The sequence below is a fragment of the Ranitomeya variabilis genome, chromosome 2, assembly GCF_051348905.1.
Source record: "Ranitomeya variabilis isolate aRanVar5 chromosome 2, aRanVar5.hap1, whole genome shotgun sequence".
Taxonomy (NCBI): Eukaryota; Metazoa; Chordata; class Amphibia; order Anura; family Dendrobatidae; genus Ranitomeya; species Ranitomeya variabilis.
In genome coordinates, this window is record NC_135233.1 from 964,604,456 (window position 1) to 964,624,256 (window position 19,801).

The following is a 19,801-nucleotide window of genomic DNA, read 5'->3' on the forward strand; positions in this document are numbered from 1 at the left end:
GGAAATGTAATAAATAGAATGTAAGTCCGCAAGGACAGGGTCCTCTCCCCTCTGTACCAGTCTGTCATTGTAAATTTGTTTATTGTAAACAATATCGATAACTGTATGTAACCCCTTTCTCATGTACAGCACCATGGAACTAATGGTGCTATATAAATAAATATTAATATTACTTAAAAAATGTGCCAAACCTGGGTATCTAGCAACAGTCACAAAAATCACTGCAACAGTTATGTCTGTTTTCAATTGTAAAGGAAAAACCCATTGAGGTATGGTGGCAATATAAGACTATTGATACATGACATGTTGTAGTATATCCTATTATCTTTGTTGTTATATAACATGATGTACCATGTAGAATAGATAGCCAGGCGCATCCTGTCATGGATCACTTAAAATGGTTAGGCAGTGATGTATAAGGACAAGGTGACCGTAGGGTTAATTACCTGGACACCTGGTGGAGCGAGCGTGAGGCAGTGTGTGGGAGCAGGCGAACATGGTTGCAAAGGGTGAGCGCTTCATGTCCAACAGGCTCCTCCGGTTTTTATCGTGTTTAAAGAGATAGTATGAAGGAACTGTTGTCATGTGATTAAAGTCCTGAAGACTGAATTCACATTTGGTAAAATGAATACGATGGGCTAAAAATTAACCCATGGTATGCAGACATCAGAAACTAAATGTAAAGATCCATCAGTTAGGGGGGCTAAAGAGAACATATGATGAGTAGTAATATAACGAATTATGGTTAATGTAATTATAAAAAAAACAATAATAATAATAATGAACCAACAAAGAATGGCAATAATTATTAAAAACTTGAGGTATCACAGTCCCTGTTTAGTCCTTTTGGTTCCAAAGTATGTAGCGTATAGATCCAATATGACTCTATTTTTGAGGATCTTGGTCCTGTTCTGGCCCCTCCTGCAAAGATCAATCTGTTCCAAGACTTGATACTTAAGTTGTGCAATATTGTGTCTCACACTAGACCTTACAAACCTTGGTCCCAGAGTATGGCAGAAGAATGGAGAGAAAGACAATCCAAGCTGCTTGAGGTCTAGTGTGAAGTTTCCACAATCAGCGATGGTTTGTGGAGCTATGTCATCTGTTGGTATAGGTACACTATGTTTTATCAGGACCAAAGTCAGTGCATCCATCTACCAGGAAATTTTAGAGCATTTTATGCTTCCCTCTGCAGACAAGCTTTTTGAAGATGGAAATTTCATTCTCCAGCAGGACTTGGCACCTGTCCACACTGCCAAAAGTACCAGTACCTGGTTTAAAAACAGCAGTATCACTGTGCTTGATTGGCCAGCAAACTCATCTGACCTTAACCCCACATATAATCTATGGGGTATGTCAAGAGGAAGATGAGAAACACCAGACCCAACAATGCAGATAAGCTGAATGCTGCTATCATAGTAACCTGGGCTTCCATAACACCTCACGCAGTGCCACAGGCTGATCACCTTCATGCCAAGCAGCATTGATGGAGTAATTGATGCAAAAGGAGCCTCGACCAAGTATTGAGTGCATTTTCTGAACATACCATATTTTTCGGACTATAAGACGCACCGGACCATAAGACGCCGCCCAAATTTGGGGTGAAAATTGCAGAAAAAAAGATTTTTTTATAAGATGGGGTCCGTCTTATTGTCTGAATTTACAGTATCTTACCTGAGGGCTGGCGGTGGCAGAGCAGGGTCACAGGAGGCATGGTGTCGGCAGAGGTGAGGTGATGCGGTACGGCGTGCACCTGAGCAGGGTCCCTTCCTGCTTAGGTGGGCGACGCCACGGCTTGGTGTCCATGGGAAGGCTGCAGCAGTGGTGTGGCGACAGCAGAGGTGCAGGGTTAATGAGCGGTATGGCATGAGCAGGGTCCTTTCCACAGGTGAGGTGACGCAGCAGAGCCAGGTTAATACAGGCTTACCGGCAGAGGTGCAGCGGTGGCAGAGGTGCAGCGGCGGCAGAGGTGCAGGGATGGAGGTGGTGCAGTGAGCAGTATGGCGTGAGCGGGGTCCCTTTCATAGGTGAGGTGATGCAGCAGCCCAGTAAGCAGCAGAGTCGGGTGAATCATGTTGTTATCGGTGGTGGTGGCCATCTTCCTGAGGCTGCGCGTGCGCAGATGGAGTGCTCTGCTTCCCGGGGCTTCAGGAAAATGGCCACGGGAGGCCACGCGTGTGAACTCGGATTCAGGAAAATGGCCACCGCGCGGCCTGAACAACATTCACTCGGCACTGCTGCTTACCGGGCTGCTGCATCACCTCACCTATGAAAGGGACCCCGCTCACGCCATACCGCTCACTGTGCCACCTCCATCCCTGCACCTCTGCTGCTGCCGCACTTCTGCCGCCGCCACCACACCACTGCGGGTAAGCCTGCATTACGACTATTTGGGGGGGGGGGGAAAGTGTGTCTTGTAGTCTGAAAAATACGGTACATTTCAATAGGCCAACAGTTCGAATTTTAAAATCATTTTTCAAGATGGTGTTATAAAGTATTCTAATTTACTGAGATAATGACTTTGGGGTTTTCATTGGCTGTAAGCCATAATCATCAACATTAACAGAAATAGACACTTGAAATAGATCACCTATAATATATGAGTTTCACTTTTTATATTGAAGAACTAAAATAAATTAAATTTTTGATGATATTCTAATTTTGTGAGAAGCACCTGTAGTTCGGATTTAACATACAGTACAGACCAAAAGTTTGGACACACCTTCTCATTTAAAGATTTTCCTATATCTATAGGACTACAATGGACCCTTTTATGCTTCTGACAGCGTTCCTGGTTCTAAAAAAATATTATGGTATTGTATAGAAGTGCAACATATGCATATTTCTCTGTGATATAGAATTATAAAGACTCCATGTGCCATTGTACAGAATTCTATCTGTCTGTGTATAAACAAAATAATTCACCACTCTCTGTATGTGCTATGATGTATGCAAACATTGAATACGTGACATTTAAGCTCCGTAACTGAAATATAAAATAATCTTATAAATTTGAAGGTACTTAGAGCATAAATTGGCCAATTCATGAGAGCCCACCAGCTGTGACAAGGTCTACATTTCTTTGATGGGACCTAATATCTATCAAACATGCTTCTCCTGAGCTAAAAGTCTAAAAATTTAAAGATTCTAAAATTCTACAATCCTTAATGCGTAAAGGGAACCTGTGACCCGATTTTTGCTCCAAACCATGACCAGCATGATTCCTACCCTGGCTGCATGATTGCAGCCAAGTATATCTTTCTCTGAAACATGTCAGAGAAAATATTTAAACATCTGTCTGGGGACAGAATTAGAGAAGAGACTAGTCCAGCCCTGCCCCAACATTTCTCTAGGTGTTTGAGAGGTCTCTCATTATGGTTGAGACCTGTCAACCACCTGCAGTACACTGAGAAAAGATGACCAGTAGTGGTACCAGATTAGTCTAGTCTCCAGCTATGGCCTCATATGGACTTTTTAAAAAATTTTCTCGGAAATGCTGTAGCATTTCAGATATAAATGCACTTTGTTGCAATTAGGCAGCAAGACTCGGCTTCATGCTGCCAACAGCTTAAGCAACGTGAATCATATGACAGGTTCCCTTTAAAACTATTGTATGCTGCAATAAAAGCTGTTTGTGGCATTCAAGGAGAAAAGCAATCTTTTCATGGTCTTTCATTTTTAGACCTTGCATGGGTAGACAGTAGGGTTGAGCGAAACGGGTCGGCAATTTTCAGAAGTCGCCGACTTTTGGCAAAGTCGGGTTTCATGAAACCCGACCCGACCCCTGTGTGGGGTCGGCCATGAAGTCGGCGATCTTCTGAATCTGGAATCGGAATTCCGATACCGATTCCCGATATGTTTAAGATATCGGGAATTGGTATCGGAATTCAGATTTAAGTGTAAAATAAAGAATTAAAATAAAAAATATCGCTATACTTACCATCTGATGCGCCCTGGTACTAAGCGGGAACCTTCCTTCCTTAGAACCAGCCTTCCAGGACCTTGCGGTGACGTCGCGGTGACGTCGCGGCTTGTGATTGGTCGCGCGGCCGCCCATGTGACCGCTCACGCGACCAATCACAAGCCGTGACGTCACCGTGACGTCACCGAGGGTCCTGGAAGGGCTGATTCTTAGGAAGGAAGGCTGCTGGAAAGAAGCAGGGCGCGTCCGAGGATGAGTATATACCTAATAGGAATATACTCACCCTCGGCTTCTTTCCGGCAGCCTTCCTTCCTAAGAATCAGCCCTTCCAGGACCCTCGGTGACGTCACGGTGACGTCGCGGCTTGTGATTGGTCGCGTGAGCGGTCACATGGGCGGCCGCGCGACCAATCACAAGCCGCGACGTCACCACGACGTCACCGCAAGGTCCTGGAAGGCTGATTCTAAGGAAGGAAGGTTCCCGCTTAGTACCAGGGCGCATCAGATGGTAAGTATAGCGATATTTTTTATTTTAATTCTTTATTTTACACTTAAATATGGATCGCAGGGCCTGAAGGAGAGTTTCCGCTCCTTCAGACCCTGGGAACCATTGGAAACCCAATGCATTGCATTGGGTTTCGAGTTTCGGCCGACCCCGACCCCGACTTTTTTATAGGATCGGCCGATTTCACTCGACCTGACTTTTGAAAAAGTCGCGTTTCGTGAAACCCGACCCGATCCTATAAATGTAAAGCTCGCTCAACCCTAGTAGACAGTAGTGATGAGCGAGTATACTCATTACTATAGATTTCCCAAGCATGCTCGGGTCATCTGCGAGTATTTCAGCATGCTCGGAGATTTAGTTTATGTCGACGCAGCTGCATGATTTGCAGCTGCTAGACAGCTTGAATACATGTGGGGATTGCCTGTTTTTAGCCACTTACGTGGCTACTTTGAAGAACCTAGAATATAAGACATATTTTCAGTTGTTTCACACTTTTTTGTTAAGTATATAATTCCACATGTGTTAATTCATAGTTTTGATGCCTTCAGTGTGAATTTACAATTTTCATAGTCATCAAATTCCAAAAAATATTTAAATGAGAAGGTGTGTCCAAACTTTTGGTCTGTACTGTATTTAGAAAAATCCAAACAAAAACCATAATGTGACCTTCATATTTTCATTTCATTCCATTCCACAATCCCTCTTTGAATAGCAAAATGAACGTAACATCAGAGTTTTATATAGTTATTTGCCTTAAATTTGGTAAAGATCAATTATGTATTAGACATACATTGAATGTTCCTTGCATTATAGCGTTTGTTTCTATTTTTTTTACAATTCCATGGCCATCAAGTCCAGTCAGAACAGAGAGTCAATTTCACTCAAGATCACAAATAGCAGTCTGTGGGACAAGGGTGCCCAATATAGAAACCCATGCATACATATTTTATGTCCTGAAAAATATTTCCTACAACAGACTTATAAGTAGTTCTATCAAAGTTTTCCCACGCATCAAGAGAAATATGCTATGCTCAGTATGGATGAGTGGACCTATGGAAGTTTGGGTTCTGGCACACGACTGAACTTTACACCAAAGTTCGGTTCTCTTTCATTATAATGCACCAGGTTCGCTGACACTGTTCTCTTTTCCTCATATGCTAATCTTCACTGTTCTTCTTTTACATGCACTATCTTTAGACTGCATTCAAAAATTGCTTCTACATTACTTTTTTACATATTCATGGTAGAACTACAACATTTTTATGATGCCTCTTAAAACCGTGGCAAAATTATGCAACTCAACTGCAAAATGTGAATACAGCCTTATACTTTCTTTGCTGCTACATGGCTTTCACTCCCTATCTCTATTACTAAGCTGTAAACTCTGATATCCTCGCTCTATGCAGAAGCACTCAAAAATGGCTGCTGCTTTCCCTGCCTCCACTTTTCTACAAGCTATAATAATCTCTTTTGATTAGCTTTGCTATACCATGTTGTGAAATAGCTGCAAAGCATAATGACACAATGTCCAATCTTCTACATTGTTTTCAATGCCGGTGGGCATTTTTGCCTAATTTCACACAGAAAATTTTAAATTGCTTGAATTCACCCAGTCAAGTGAATTTCTAAAAATTCGACATCAAATCAATTCACTCAAATCTACTCAAGTAGTTATAAACCAGGTATTAGTATTTGCAAAAAATTTGTGTCTTCCTTGTCCAGTGCAAAGTCTAAAATAATTGAATCCAATATGTTATAAAAAAAGACTGAGCAAAATACTCGCATACACAGAAGTGACTTCTATATTGGCACAAAAATGGACCTGCAATATGTCTTGGGCAGACATCAGACATGTGTCATTTATAAAACTGGTGTATTTTTATGTGACACAGGGACATTTGGATCTGCCCAGTGCTGGATTGAAATGCTACGTCTGCGCCCTTCTTTGCCTTCCTCATAATAGTGCTGTCAAAACAGATTTTTAAGTTTTCTGAATTTGTCTAATAAGAGGGAATCTGCAAGTTAATTTTACTCTTATTCTGTATTTTATCAAGTCACTTCAACTTTTTCTCCACATTGTTTTCAAATGCAAAAAAGTTCCTTAATAGTAATTATGATGTTAAGTTAAGACAATAAAATTTGCTACTTTCTTGAAACACCAACCAGATTGTTCATAGCCAGGTTTACAGTACAAAATGACAGTAGAAAGATTAATTTGGAGTACATAGGAGCACAGAAAGTCATTCTGAGTTCATTTAGCCTTTTCATTTGAAGTACTCCATATTATGTGTTGGAGATCCCTCTGAATGTCATTAATATTCATGATCCTCTCACCAGCTTGAATAACAGAGATAAAGCTTTTGATAGCAATCTCAGGAACTTGATTAACAATGCACTAATCATGAGTACCAGTGACCTGATTCGAAAACGTTTCAATTCATCCATCACTTTTAACTAAAGATGATTGCATTACCTTACCATTTTTCATTTAGATAAAGTCGCATGGAGAAAAAAAATATTGTCAAATGGACATAAAATGAACACTGCGACTATTTGTGAACCACATTTCAAATTGACCGACAGCATAATTACCAATTAGTGCATAAGCACAGAAACCTGTGTCATCGTATCTCGAAATAAAAGCCATTCATTCTAAGTAAATGTTATATTGTGCCATGGGATTCATTTTGCAATAAGTTCAAATTGTTATTATAAAATGTAACTAAAGCATATTGCAAGAGGTAATTATCCATATATTAGATTGAATACTGAGTGCGCCCTATGATTAGAGAACAAATCGCCCATTATTTGAATGCTAATTGTAAAGATTATGGGGTACATTGAAAAGAATATCCTGCTGTGTGGATCATTTCCTATATAGCTATGTAGGTGTTGTTTGTATGCAGTGGAACAAGAATGTCATTCCAATCTGTAAGATATCTACCATTTTTAAAATGTTATGTACAGCAGGCAATGTACGTGATGGCTGCAAAAAATCCCACACAATAGAAATATCCTTTCTGCTGAATACTTCTTGAAAGGCAATTATTTCACAATGTATAGAATATATTGTATGCTGGATCATAATTTCTTTTTTGCAATAAACCGCCTTCATCCCTTATTAAACAGGTTGATATTGTAGCTAAACTTTTTTTTATGTTTTTAAAGGACATCCTGTTGCTGTGTTTATAAGTAAAGATATAGATCCAAAATTCTAATAGGCAAATTAAATGGAACAGTTACAAAATTGTTGTTTTAAAGCTGCCCCTTTCATACATTACTGAATATATATTTTTTTATACCAGGGCCTGAGAGACAAGCATAGCATATATGAAAATCTAAGAATCTATTAGACAGTGGTAGGAAAGTAACTATTAATAAGGCATTATGCATTCACATATGCATCGGAAGCTCCATAGTAGCATGCTGCACCATATAAAATGGCAGACACATTGAGGGAAGTCAAAAGCAGTTGGTGCCTGTTATGTGATGAATTCACACCTGCGGGCAATTGTGTTCTACTGCTTCTTTGATACCTTAGAAACTAAATGACAAACACATAGATACATAGGTTGAAATACCTAGGTCCACAAATTCAATGTTTCTCCACCAATTGTACATTTTGTCACTAAATTATCTATAACCCATAATGTTATGTGTATTGAGAAAATAATCCAGCCCTATTTTAAAAGCTGTTATAGTGTCATTACTACTTGTTGTGGTAAGGCATTCTACACTCTGACTGTAAGAAACTCTTTCCTATTTAGCTAACGGAATCAGCTTTCTTTCACTGGTAATCAGTGCCCCCTGATCCTAGGTATGGGCTTTGGAAGGAATAAGTCATGTGCCAGTCCTTTGTACTGTGTTAGGTGTCGGGATTCTCCCACTGCACGGGGTAGATCCAAAGCCTTGTCTGTGGTCTCCCATTCTGCTTCAACCGCAGTGGGGACTGCTCAGCAAAGACATCAGTCTCAGCATCTTTCCCAGACTCATGCTGTTCGCTTGGTAACTGTGGGTGCTTCAGCCAAAGCTGTAGTAACTAGCAATAGACAGCAGCAAAAAGGACTTAAAGAGGCTAAGTCCAGAAATCTCCCTACTGAGCAGGCTCGTGAGGTGGCGACCTCTCATTGGTGGTCGGTCGTCAGCTGCTCGGGTGATGTGGCAGTTCCGGATTGGTCCACGAGCAAGGTCTTGTCTGGCTTGACTTGAATAGTAACGTATAAAAGGTTTCCTGGGTCGCACGCCGGCGTGCTGAGATCATTTATACCTTATGAGTGTGTGAAAATAATGGTAGTGTGGAATTGTCTGCGTATGCTCAGGACAGGTGTATAGCCTTTAGAATTCAGGCACCTCCGGAGAGGAGTTTGTATGCGTGCACATGCTGCGTTTGTTTCCACTACCTGTTCCCTTGCCCCTGTGAGGGTTGTGTTCTCCTGTGAGATTAACAGGGATCGTGTTTAGCACCACATCTGCTCTGTTACTTTGTGCGACTGACACAGCTCTACTGCAGAGCATCTTTTCTGTTACTTCGTGCGACTGACAAAGCTGTTATGGACCTGGTGGTTAGGTGCACCTGGAATGACCTGATGGTTAAACTGAAAGACAGGACAAGCTCTGGGAAGTGGGAACTCTGCTGACCGCAAATCCTAATCCTAACACACACACTAGAAATAGCCGTGGAGCGTACCTAACTCTCCCTAGACACCTCTTCACAGCCTAAGAGCTAACTACCCCTAAAGATAGGAAAATAAGCCTTAACTTGCCTCAGACAAATTCCCCCAAAGGTAAAGGCAGCCCCCCACATATATTAGCTGTGAGTTAAGAGGAAAGTCACAAACACAGGGATGAAACAGGTTTCAGCAAAAGAGGCCGGACTTACTAGACAGACTGAGGATAGGAAAGGGATCTATGCGGTCAGCACAAAAAACTACAAAAAGCCACGCAGAGTGTGCAAAAAAACCCCCGCACCGACTCACGGTACGGAGGTGCCACTCTGCAACCCAGAGCTTCCAGCTAGCAAGGCAATATCATGATAGCAAGCTGGACAAGAACTTGACAAGCACTAAGAAACATATTAGTACACCAATGAACAACAAATGAACCAGCAGGGACTTAGCTTATGCTGGAGTAGACAGGTCATCAGAAAGATCCGAGAGAGATCTGAACCAGTACCGATACATTGACAGCTGGCATGGAGTAACGATCTGAGTGGAGTTAAATAGAGAAGCCATCCCAGCCGCAAACGAGGGCAGCTGAGGACACAACCTCAGAACCAGCAGTTCCACTCACAGCCACCAGAGGGAGTCCACGAACAGAACTCGCCGAAGTACCATTCATGACCACAGGAGGGAGTTCGAGAACGGCATTCACAACAGTACCCCCCCTTGAGGAGGGGTCACCGAACCCTCACCAGAGCCCCCAGGCCGATCAGGATGAGCCAAATGAAAGGCACGAACCAACTCGGCCGCATGGACATCAGAGGCAAAAACCCAGGAATTATCCTCCTGACCATAGCCCTTCCACTTGACCAGGTACTGAAGTTTCCGTCTCGAAACACGAGAATCCAAAATCTTCTCCACCACATACTCCAACTCCCCCCCGACCAACACCGGAGCAGGAGGGTCAGCGGAGGGAACCATAGGCGCCACATATCTCCGCAACAACGACCTATGGAACACATTATGGATGGCAAAAGAAGCTGGAAGGGCCAAACGAAACGACACAGGATTGAGAATTTCAGAAATCTTATAAGGACCAATGAAACGAGGCTTAAACTTAGGAGAAGAAACCTTCATAGGGACATGACGAGACGACAACCAAACCAAATCCCCAACACGAAGTTGGGGACCAACACAGCGACGACGTTGAGCCTTCTCCTGGGACAATGTCAAATTGTCCACTACATGAGTCCAAATTTGCTGCAACCTGTCCACCACAGAATCCACACCAGGACAGTCCGAAGGCTCAACCTGCCCTGAAGAAAAACGAGGATGAAAATCAGAATTACAAAAAAAAGCCGAACTGGCCTGATTATTAAGGACGAACTCAGCCAATGGCAAGAAGGTCACCCAATCATCCTGATCAGCAGAAACAAAGCATCTGAGATAGGTCTCCAAAGTCTGATTAGTTCGCTCGGTTTGGCCATTTGTCTGAGGATGGAAAGCCGAAGAGAAAGACAAATCAATGCCCATCTTAGCACAAAAGGACCACCAAAACCTTGAAACAAACTGGGAACCTCTGTCCGACACGATGTTCTCCGGAATGCCATGCAAACGAACCACATGATGAAAAAATAGTGGAACCAAATCAGAGGAGGAAGGTAATTTAGGCAAGGGTACCAAATGGACCATCTTAGAGAAGCGATCACAAACCACCCAGATGACTGACATCCTTTGAGAGACAGGGAGATCTGAAATAAAATCCATGGAAACATGCGTCCAAGGCCTTTTCGGAACCGGCAAGGGCAAAAGTAACCCACTGGCACGAGAACAGCAGGGCTTGGCCCGAGCACAAGTCCCACAGAACTGCACAAAAGAACGCACATCCCGTGACAAGGAAGGCCACCAAAAGGACCTAGCCACCAAATCTCTGGTACCAAAAATCCCAGGATGACCAGCCAACACCGAACAATGAACCTCAGAGATAACTCTACTAGTCCATCTATCAGGGACAAACAGTTTCTCTGCTGGACAACGGTCAGGTCTATCAGCCTGAAACTCCTGCAGCGCCCGCCGCAAATCAGGTGAGATGGCAGACAGAATTACCCCCTCTTTGAGAATACCAGCCGGCTCAGGAACTCCCGGGGAATCAGGCACAAAACTCCTTGAAAGGGCATCGGCCTTCACATTCCTAGAACCCGGAAGGTAAGAAACCACAAAATCGAAACGGGAGAAAAACAGCGACCATCGAGCCTGTCTAGGATTCAACCGCTTAGCAGACTCGAGATAAGTCAGATTCTTGTGATCCGTCAAGACCACTACGCGATGCTTGGCTCCCTCAAGCTAATGTCGCCACTCCTCGAACGCCCAGTTCATAGCCAACAACTCCCGATTGCCAACATCATAATTATGCTCAGCAGGCGAAAACTTTCTAGAAAAGAAAGCACATGGCTTCATCACAGAGCCATCAGAAGATCTTTGAGACAAAACAGCCCCTGCTCCAATCTCAGAAGCATCAACCTCGACCTGAAAAGGGAGCGAAACATCTGGCTGACACAACACAGGGGCCGAAGAGAAACGACGTTTCAACTCCCGAAAGGCCTCAACGGCCGCAGAGGACCAATTCACCACATCAGCACCTTTCTTGGGAAAAAATGAAGCCCAAAAAGGAAACCTTCTGAACTCCGAAGAGACATTTAGACCCCTTCACAAACAAAGAATTAGCATGAAGAACCTGGAACACCATTCTGACCTGCTTCACATGAGACTCCCAATCATCCGAAAAGACCAAAATATCATCCAAATATACAATAATGAATCTATCCAAATACTTTCGGAAGATGTCATGCATAAAGGACTGAAACACAGATGGAGCATTAGAAAGCCCGAATGGCATCACCAGGTACTCAAAATGGCCCTCGGGCGTATTAAATGCTGTTTTCCGTTCATCGCCTTGTTTAATACGCACAAGATTATACGCCCCTCGAAGATCTATCTTGGTGAACCAACTAGCCCCCTTAATCCGAGCAAACAAATCAGACAGTAGAGGCAAAGGGTACTGAAATTTGACCGTGATTTTATTGAGAAGGCGGTAATCTATACAGGGTCTCAGAGAACCATCCTTCTTGGCCACAAAAAAGAACCCTGCTCCCAACGGTGACGACGACGGGCGAATATGCCCTTTCTCCAAGGGCTCCTTTATATAACTCCGCATAGCGGCGTGTTCCGGCACAGATAAATTGAAAAGCCGTCCCTTAGGAAATTTACTACCAGGAATCAAATTAATAGCACAATCACAATCCCTATGAGGAGGTAGGGCACTGGATTTGGGCTCATCAAATACATCTCGGTAATCCGACAAAAACTCAGGGATTTCAGAAGTAGTAGAAGGAGAAATTGACAACAACGGAACGTCACCATGTACCCCTTGACAACCCCAACTGGACACAGACATTGATTTCCAATCCAATACTGGATTATGGACCTGTAGCCATGGCAAACCCAACACGACCACATCATGCAAATTATGCAACACCAAAAAGCGAACATCTTCCTGATGTGCAGGAGCCATGCACATGGTCAACTGAGTCCAGTACTGAGGTTTATTCTTGGCCAAAGGCGTAGCATCCATTCCCCTTAATGGAATAGGATACTGCAAGGGCTCCAAGAAAAAACCACAGCGCCTGGCAAACTCCAAGTCCATCAAATTCAGGGCAGCGCCTGAGTCCACAAATGCCATAACAGAGTAGGACGACAAAGAGCAAATCAGAGTAACGGACAAAAGAAATTTAGGCTGTACAGTACCAATGGTGACAGACCTAGCGAACCGCTTAGTGTGCTTAGGACAATCAGAGATAGCATGAGTGGAGTCACCACAGTAAAAACACAGCCCATTCTGAACTCTGTGTTCTTGCCGTTCAGCTCTGGTCAAAGTCCTATCACATTGCATAGGCTCAGGCCTCTGCTCAGAGGACACCGCCAAATGGCGCACAACCTTGCGGTCACGCAAGCGCCGATCGATCTGAATGGCCAAGGACATTGATTTATTCAGACCAGCAGGTGTGGGAAACCCCACCATAACATCCTTAAGGGCTTCAGAAAGACCTTTTCTGAAAATTGCTGCAAGAGCACACTCATTCCATTGAGTAAGCACAGACCACTTTCTAAACTTCTGGCAATATACCTCCGCTTCATCCTGACCTTGACACAAAGCTAGCAAGATTTTCTCTGCCTGATCCACAGAGTTAGGTTCGTCATAAAGCAATCCAAGTGCCAGAAAAAACGCATCTACATTAAGCAGTGCAGGATCTCCTGGCGCAAGGGAGAATGCCCAGTCTTGAGGGTCGCCACGTAACAAAGAAATAATGATTTTTACTTGCTGAATGGGGTCACCAGAGGAGCGGGGTTTCAAAGCAAGAAACAGTTTACAATTATTTTTGAAATTCAGAAATTTAGATCTATCTCCAAAAAACAAATCAGGAATTGGAATTCTAGGCTCTAACATAGGATTCTGAACTACATAATCTTGAATGCTTTGTACCCTCGCAGTGAGGTGATCAACACAAGAGGACAGACCTTGAATGTCCATATCTACACCTGTGTCCTGAACCACCCAGAGGATAAGGGGAAAAGAAAGACAAAAAACGCTGCAGAGAAAAAAAAATGGGTCTCAGAACTTCTCTTATCCCTCTTTTGAAATGCATTAACACTTTGTTGGCCAGCTGTACTGTTATGGACCTGATGGTTAGGTGCACCTGGAATGACCTGATGGTTAAACTGAAAGACAGGACAAGCTCTGGGAAGTGGGAACTCTGCTGACCGCAAATCCTAATCCTAACACACACACTAGAAATAGCCGAGGAGCGTACCTAACTCTCCCTAGACGCCTCTTCACAGCCTAAGAGCTAACTACCCCTAAAGATAGGAAAATAAGCCTTAACTTGCCTCAGATAAATTCCACCAAAGGTAAAGGCAGCCCCCCACATATATTAATTGTGAGTTAAGAGGAAAGTCACAAACACAGGGATGAAACAGGTTTCAGCAAAAGAGGCCGGATTTACTAGATAGACTGAGGATAGGAAAGGGATCTATGCGGTCAGCACAAAAAACTACAAAAAGCCACGCAGAGTGTGCAAAAAGACCCCCGCACCGACTCACGGTGCGGAGGTGGCACTCTGCAACCCAGAGCTTCCAGCTAGCAAGGCAATATAATGTTAGCAAGCTGGACAAGAACTTGACAAGCACTAAGAAACATATTAGTACACCAATGAACAACAAATGAACCAGCAGGGACTTAGCTTATGCTGGAGTAGACAGGTCATCAGAAAGATCCGAGAGAGATCTGAACCAGTACCGATACATTGACAGCTGGCATGGAGTTAAATAGAGAAGCCAGCCCAGCCGCAAACGAGGGCAGCTGAGGACACAACCTCAGAACCAGCAGTTCCACTCACAGCCACCAGAGGGAGTCCACGAACAGAATTCGCCGAAGTACCATTCATGACCACAAGAGGGAGTTTGAGAACGGAATTCACAACACAAAGCCTCGTGTGCTATACAGTGAGTGTCGTTTAACTCAGTGTGAGCTAGCTATCGCTCGCTGTGTGTTCCTCCATTATTCACATAAGCTGCCATTTTCCATCTCTACACGGTGGACCCTGGGTTGCGATCGCACTTCATCATTATTTATATTTAGTGTGATCCGCCAACCCTAGTAATATGTAAATGAGATCTCTTCTGAGATGTCTTTTTTCTAAACAAGCCCAAATGAAAGTTCAAATCACCCTATTTAGCGCCATTCAAAATAAAACAATAAACAAATCAAACATACACATATTTGGTTATCGCTGCAGTGAGAATCGCCCAATCTATCGATATAAAAAAAGAATTAACCCGATCGCTAAACGGCGTAACAAGAAAAAAGTCAAAATGCCAGAATTACATTTTTTAGTCAGCGCAACATTGCATTAAAATGCAATAATGGGCCATTAGAAGCTTGTATCTGCACCAAAATGATATCTTCAAAAAAGTAAGCTTGGCAAGCAAAAAATAAACCCTCAACCAACCCAAAATCACCAAAAATAGATACACTATGGGAATCGGAAAATGGCACAATTTTTTTTTTTAACAAAGTTTTGATTTTTGTTTTACAACTTAGATAAAAAAGAATCACCAGTAAATCGGCCTAGAATACTGACACTTCCAATTGATAAATTCCTACAAAACAACAGAAGCACATGCCAAAATGTAGAAAGACTTTAACATATTTTATTACATGATTATATGACAATACATTTAAAATACAAGGGATACAAACACAAAAGAGCTGCACACACAGTAGAATTGCACTCTAATCAAGATTATAAATAAGCTTTACACCAAATCAAAAGTTGTGATTAGTGTTAAAGGTATTCCTGAGAAAATATATTAGCTAAGTAGCCTTTATTCACAATGATTAAACCCATAGAGCACCTGAATTGATTTATTAATAGTGTTGAGCATTCCGACACCGCAAGTATCGGGTATCGGCCGATACTTGCGGTATCGGAATTCCGATACCGAGTTCCCATATTTTTGTGATATCGGAAATCGGAATCGGAAGTTCCCAGTGTATGGTCCCAGGGTCTGGAGGAGAGGAGACTCTCCTTCAGGCTCTGGGATCCATATTCATGTAAAAAATAAAGAATTAAAATAAAAAATATGGATATACTCACCCCTCCGGCGGCCCCTGGACCTTACCGATGTAACCGGGAGCCTCCGTTCCTAAGAATGAGGAGTTTAGGACCTGCGATGACGTCGCGGCTTGTGATTGGTTGCGTGAGCGGTCACATGAGCGGTCACGTGACCAATCACAAGCCACGACGTCATCGCAGGTCTTTCACTCGCTCATTCTTATGAACGGAGGCTGCCGGTTACAGCGGTTACTACCAGGGCGCGTCAGAGGGTGAGTATATCCCTATTTTTTATTTTTATTCTTTATTTTACACACTAATATGGATCCCAGGGCCTGAAGGAGAGTTTCCTCTCCTTCAGACCCTGGGAACCATCCAGGATAGCTTCCGATACTTGTGTCCCATTGACTTGTATTGGTATCGGGTATCGGTATTGGCAATATCCGATATTTTTCGGGTATCAGCCGATACTATCCGATACCGATACTTTCAAGTATCGGAAGGTATCGCTCAACACTATTTATTAACCAACCTATGCATGATCCTATTGTTCATATAATAGCACAGAGGATGCTACATAAAAGTAATTACTGCATAGTGCCAAAGTGCATAAAATAAGTGGAATACCTATATTAAAAAGTACAAGTATAAGTTATTAACCAGTCATAAATATATACCCCACTAAAGTGTCTAGTGATTGAAAACATCAAAGAATAATAATAAAACACAATGTTAACGGTGCTCTATATATCGCAGTAAGATAGGATAGAGCTGGGATAAATAGGTAGTGCTTCATAGGGGTTAAAAAACCATCCAAAGAACAACTTTGATTGCTGCAAAGTGCAGATAAGAATATAAATACATTTAATAAATTTATTAAAGTGCCAAGTGCCTGTATGATAACATGTTAATATAGAGGCAATTGGTAATGCACAGTGCTAAAAATGTAACAGGAAAGGAGGCTTGGAATTATGGGCAATACATGACCTGTGGGTGCAGTGCAGAGCCCCGATGCGCGTTTTGCGTAAGCTTTTTCCTGGGGGGTTTTCGTTTGAAGGGGGGATTGATTAGGGGTCCTTATATACCAATAGCTTTAGTGGTGGCAGCAACATGTATGCAGCACTTCCGTTGTCTTCAACTGTAAATATTGGAAAGTATGATAAAACACACAGTGTGAATGGTACTCAATATATAGCATTAAGATAGGATAGAGCTGGGATATATAGGTAGTGCTTCATAGGGATTAAAAAACCATTCAAAGGAAAATTTTGATTGCTGCAAAGTGCAGATAATATATAAGTAAATTTAATAAATTTATTAAAGTGCCAAGTGGCTGTATGATAAATGTTTTTATATATTGTTGTCCTAATCATTGTTTCATTTGTATTCAGTTTAGTTGATACCATTTATCTACATTCTCATATTTACGGTTGAAGTTGATTTGTTTTATGGAGGAAGTTGAGAGTTGGCATGACTGGTGATCCAGGATTCACTGCGGTCTTTTTTCTGAGGACTCCTGTTTGCAAATTCATGTAACTTGAGAATAAAAGAGGGATTGCTTCAGAAGAAATAAGAACTGCACTTTATATTTCATACATATAATGTATGGATAATAAGCTTGGTGTTAGGTTCTCACCACTGCAAAGGGGGAATCTCAAACCATATCTGCTGCGGTCTCCCATTCTCCTCTAGCCACAGTGGAGCCTGCTCAGCGGAGACGTTGGTCCCAGCGTCTGGCTCAGGCTAATACTGGACAACTGGTTACAACTGCCCTTCCAGGCTCTGTCATTGTAGCCAGCAATGTTCAGCAGCGAGCAGGTCTTTCTGGGACCAAGTCCTGCTTTTCCCATACTGAGCATGTGCGGCGCCCCAGTGTCCTGGTCATCGCAGTGATGTCATTATCCTTTCAGGGGAAGAAGTGATGTCATGTCTGAAGGCAATGAAAGACAACCACATTCAGGTATCACACACATGCAACATGTTCACACTCCAGACCAGAAGGGGGAGTTCTAAGCCTGTTTAGGGTGAACTCCCCTATTTAACATCCTGGCTGGAGGAAGTCAGGGTTCAGTTCAGTTCCTGTCAGATGGACAGAGGAGTAAGAAGCAGAGGAGCTGAGCGGCAGGCCTGCTACAGTTCCTGGGAAGAGACACAGAAAGCCAAACATACTGCAGCACGTGTGCAGGGAAGCATAGCAAAGGAGAGTGTATCAGAGAGGAGATCAGCTATAGGAACAGGTTGCCTCTTTCGGAAGTGCAGAGACTCCGATGGCCAGCACACCGTGGAAGTAAGTGCTCTAAGCTTTGCTTCAGAGACTGGCAGGGCAGGTGATTCCAAGTTGCCTGTCTGTCCTTGTATACCCAGGAGGCATGGTGACACCGCTCAGAGGCCGGGGTATGCTAGAGTCCCTAACCAAAGTCTCAAGTCACCAGCCATACGGGTTTGTTCTATCCGACCACGGGGAACAGAGAGAGAGAGAGATAACATCAGTGAGGACCTTACTGGCTAATGCACTAAGGACCTACTGTATAGTGGCGCATAGGAAGGCTACTGATCCCACCTGGACAAGGGGACTCTGAAATTGCTTTCAGACTGACCGGACTCTGCTTGCCCTGTCATCTGGCGCTCTGGGCTGAGGATAACATCTGAAGTCTTCAGTAAACAAGGTAAAAGACTGCAAACCCGTCTCCTCATTCTTTACTGCACCTTTCCCATATATAATCTCTTTTACTGACACCCCTGAGGGCCATGGACTGGGTCAGCCACCGTGACATCCCCCGAACCGAAGGACCCAGTGCCGAGTACCCCATTGCCCTACTCTGGGGGCGATCCATCTTGGCGTCATGAACAGGATCTACTTAAGCCTGCAAAGCAGGTCATGTGCGCCTAAAAGGACTGTGAGACTGTTGTTGCGATTTTCCACCAAAATCCGCCATTGCCGCGCCGTATGGAGCGCGAGGGGAGGAGCCATACCTTCATGGGCGGAGCTGGCCGAAAAGAGCGCAAAGCAGGAAGGCGGGTGCCATGCTGCTGCCTGAAAAGCCAGAAGTGAAGACGTCATGCAGCAAAGCCGCAAGGAAAGATCGGAGAGGAGTCCCGACGTCTATCAAGTTAGCCGAGGGGAGGAAAGATCCTAAGGTTGATCCTAATGGCATGCAGGATGAAGATAAGCTTTTAAAAGAGCAGTTCATTGAGGGAGTCATGTGCAATAACCAAAGGGCTCAACTGCACCTCCTGGCCATGCAGTGTCCCGGTCTTGGCTTTGCACAATTTAAAGACAAGGCCATCCAGGTGCTACAGGAGCGACAGCCCAGCCGTGCAGTACTCCCTAGACGTCAAGCCCTCACGTACCACCAGGATGTGGCGCCAGATCCCTAAGTTTCTGCTGAGGTGAATGCTCAGCTCCTGGGAGATGATTCCCCTGCAGGATTACGCCTCCAACTGCAGGATCTGACCAAGAACGTGGTTGCATTAGCTCGGACCATGCAGTCCCTACAGGAGGCCCCTAAGGAGATCCAGCTGGCTTCCGGACCGAAGGATGTTCCCTGGCGAGGACAGAAGCGGATCCTGCCGACCAAAGTAAGAGTCGACTTCCGCTACCATCAGGACGGATGACCCATTTGCCACCGCAGCAATAAAGCAGGCCACATTACAAGGTACTGTCATTTAAATGAGCAACCCCTGGGGCAGAGGGCCAACCCCCAGGAGTAGTACGTCCAGGCCCGCAAAACTGGAGAGCCAAATACGTTGGAGGAAGACCTGTTCTCCCCATTGTGATCGACGGTATCCCCATGAACGCTTTGTTGGACACTGATTCTTAGGTGACAACTATGCCTTACATTCTTTATAATCGTTATTGAGCTGATTCTGACATTACACGTGGCCCTGATGGAGATTTCACCATAGTAGCCAGTAACGGTCAGCCATTGCCACAAGTGGGGTACAAAGAGGTCACCATTAAAGTGGGAAGGGTAGAGTTACAGTCCCAAGGGATCGTGATTGTTGATATTGATCGCCGTGAATGTAACCCTATGATGACCATTGGC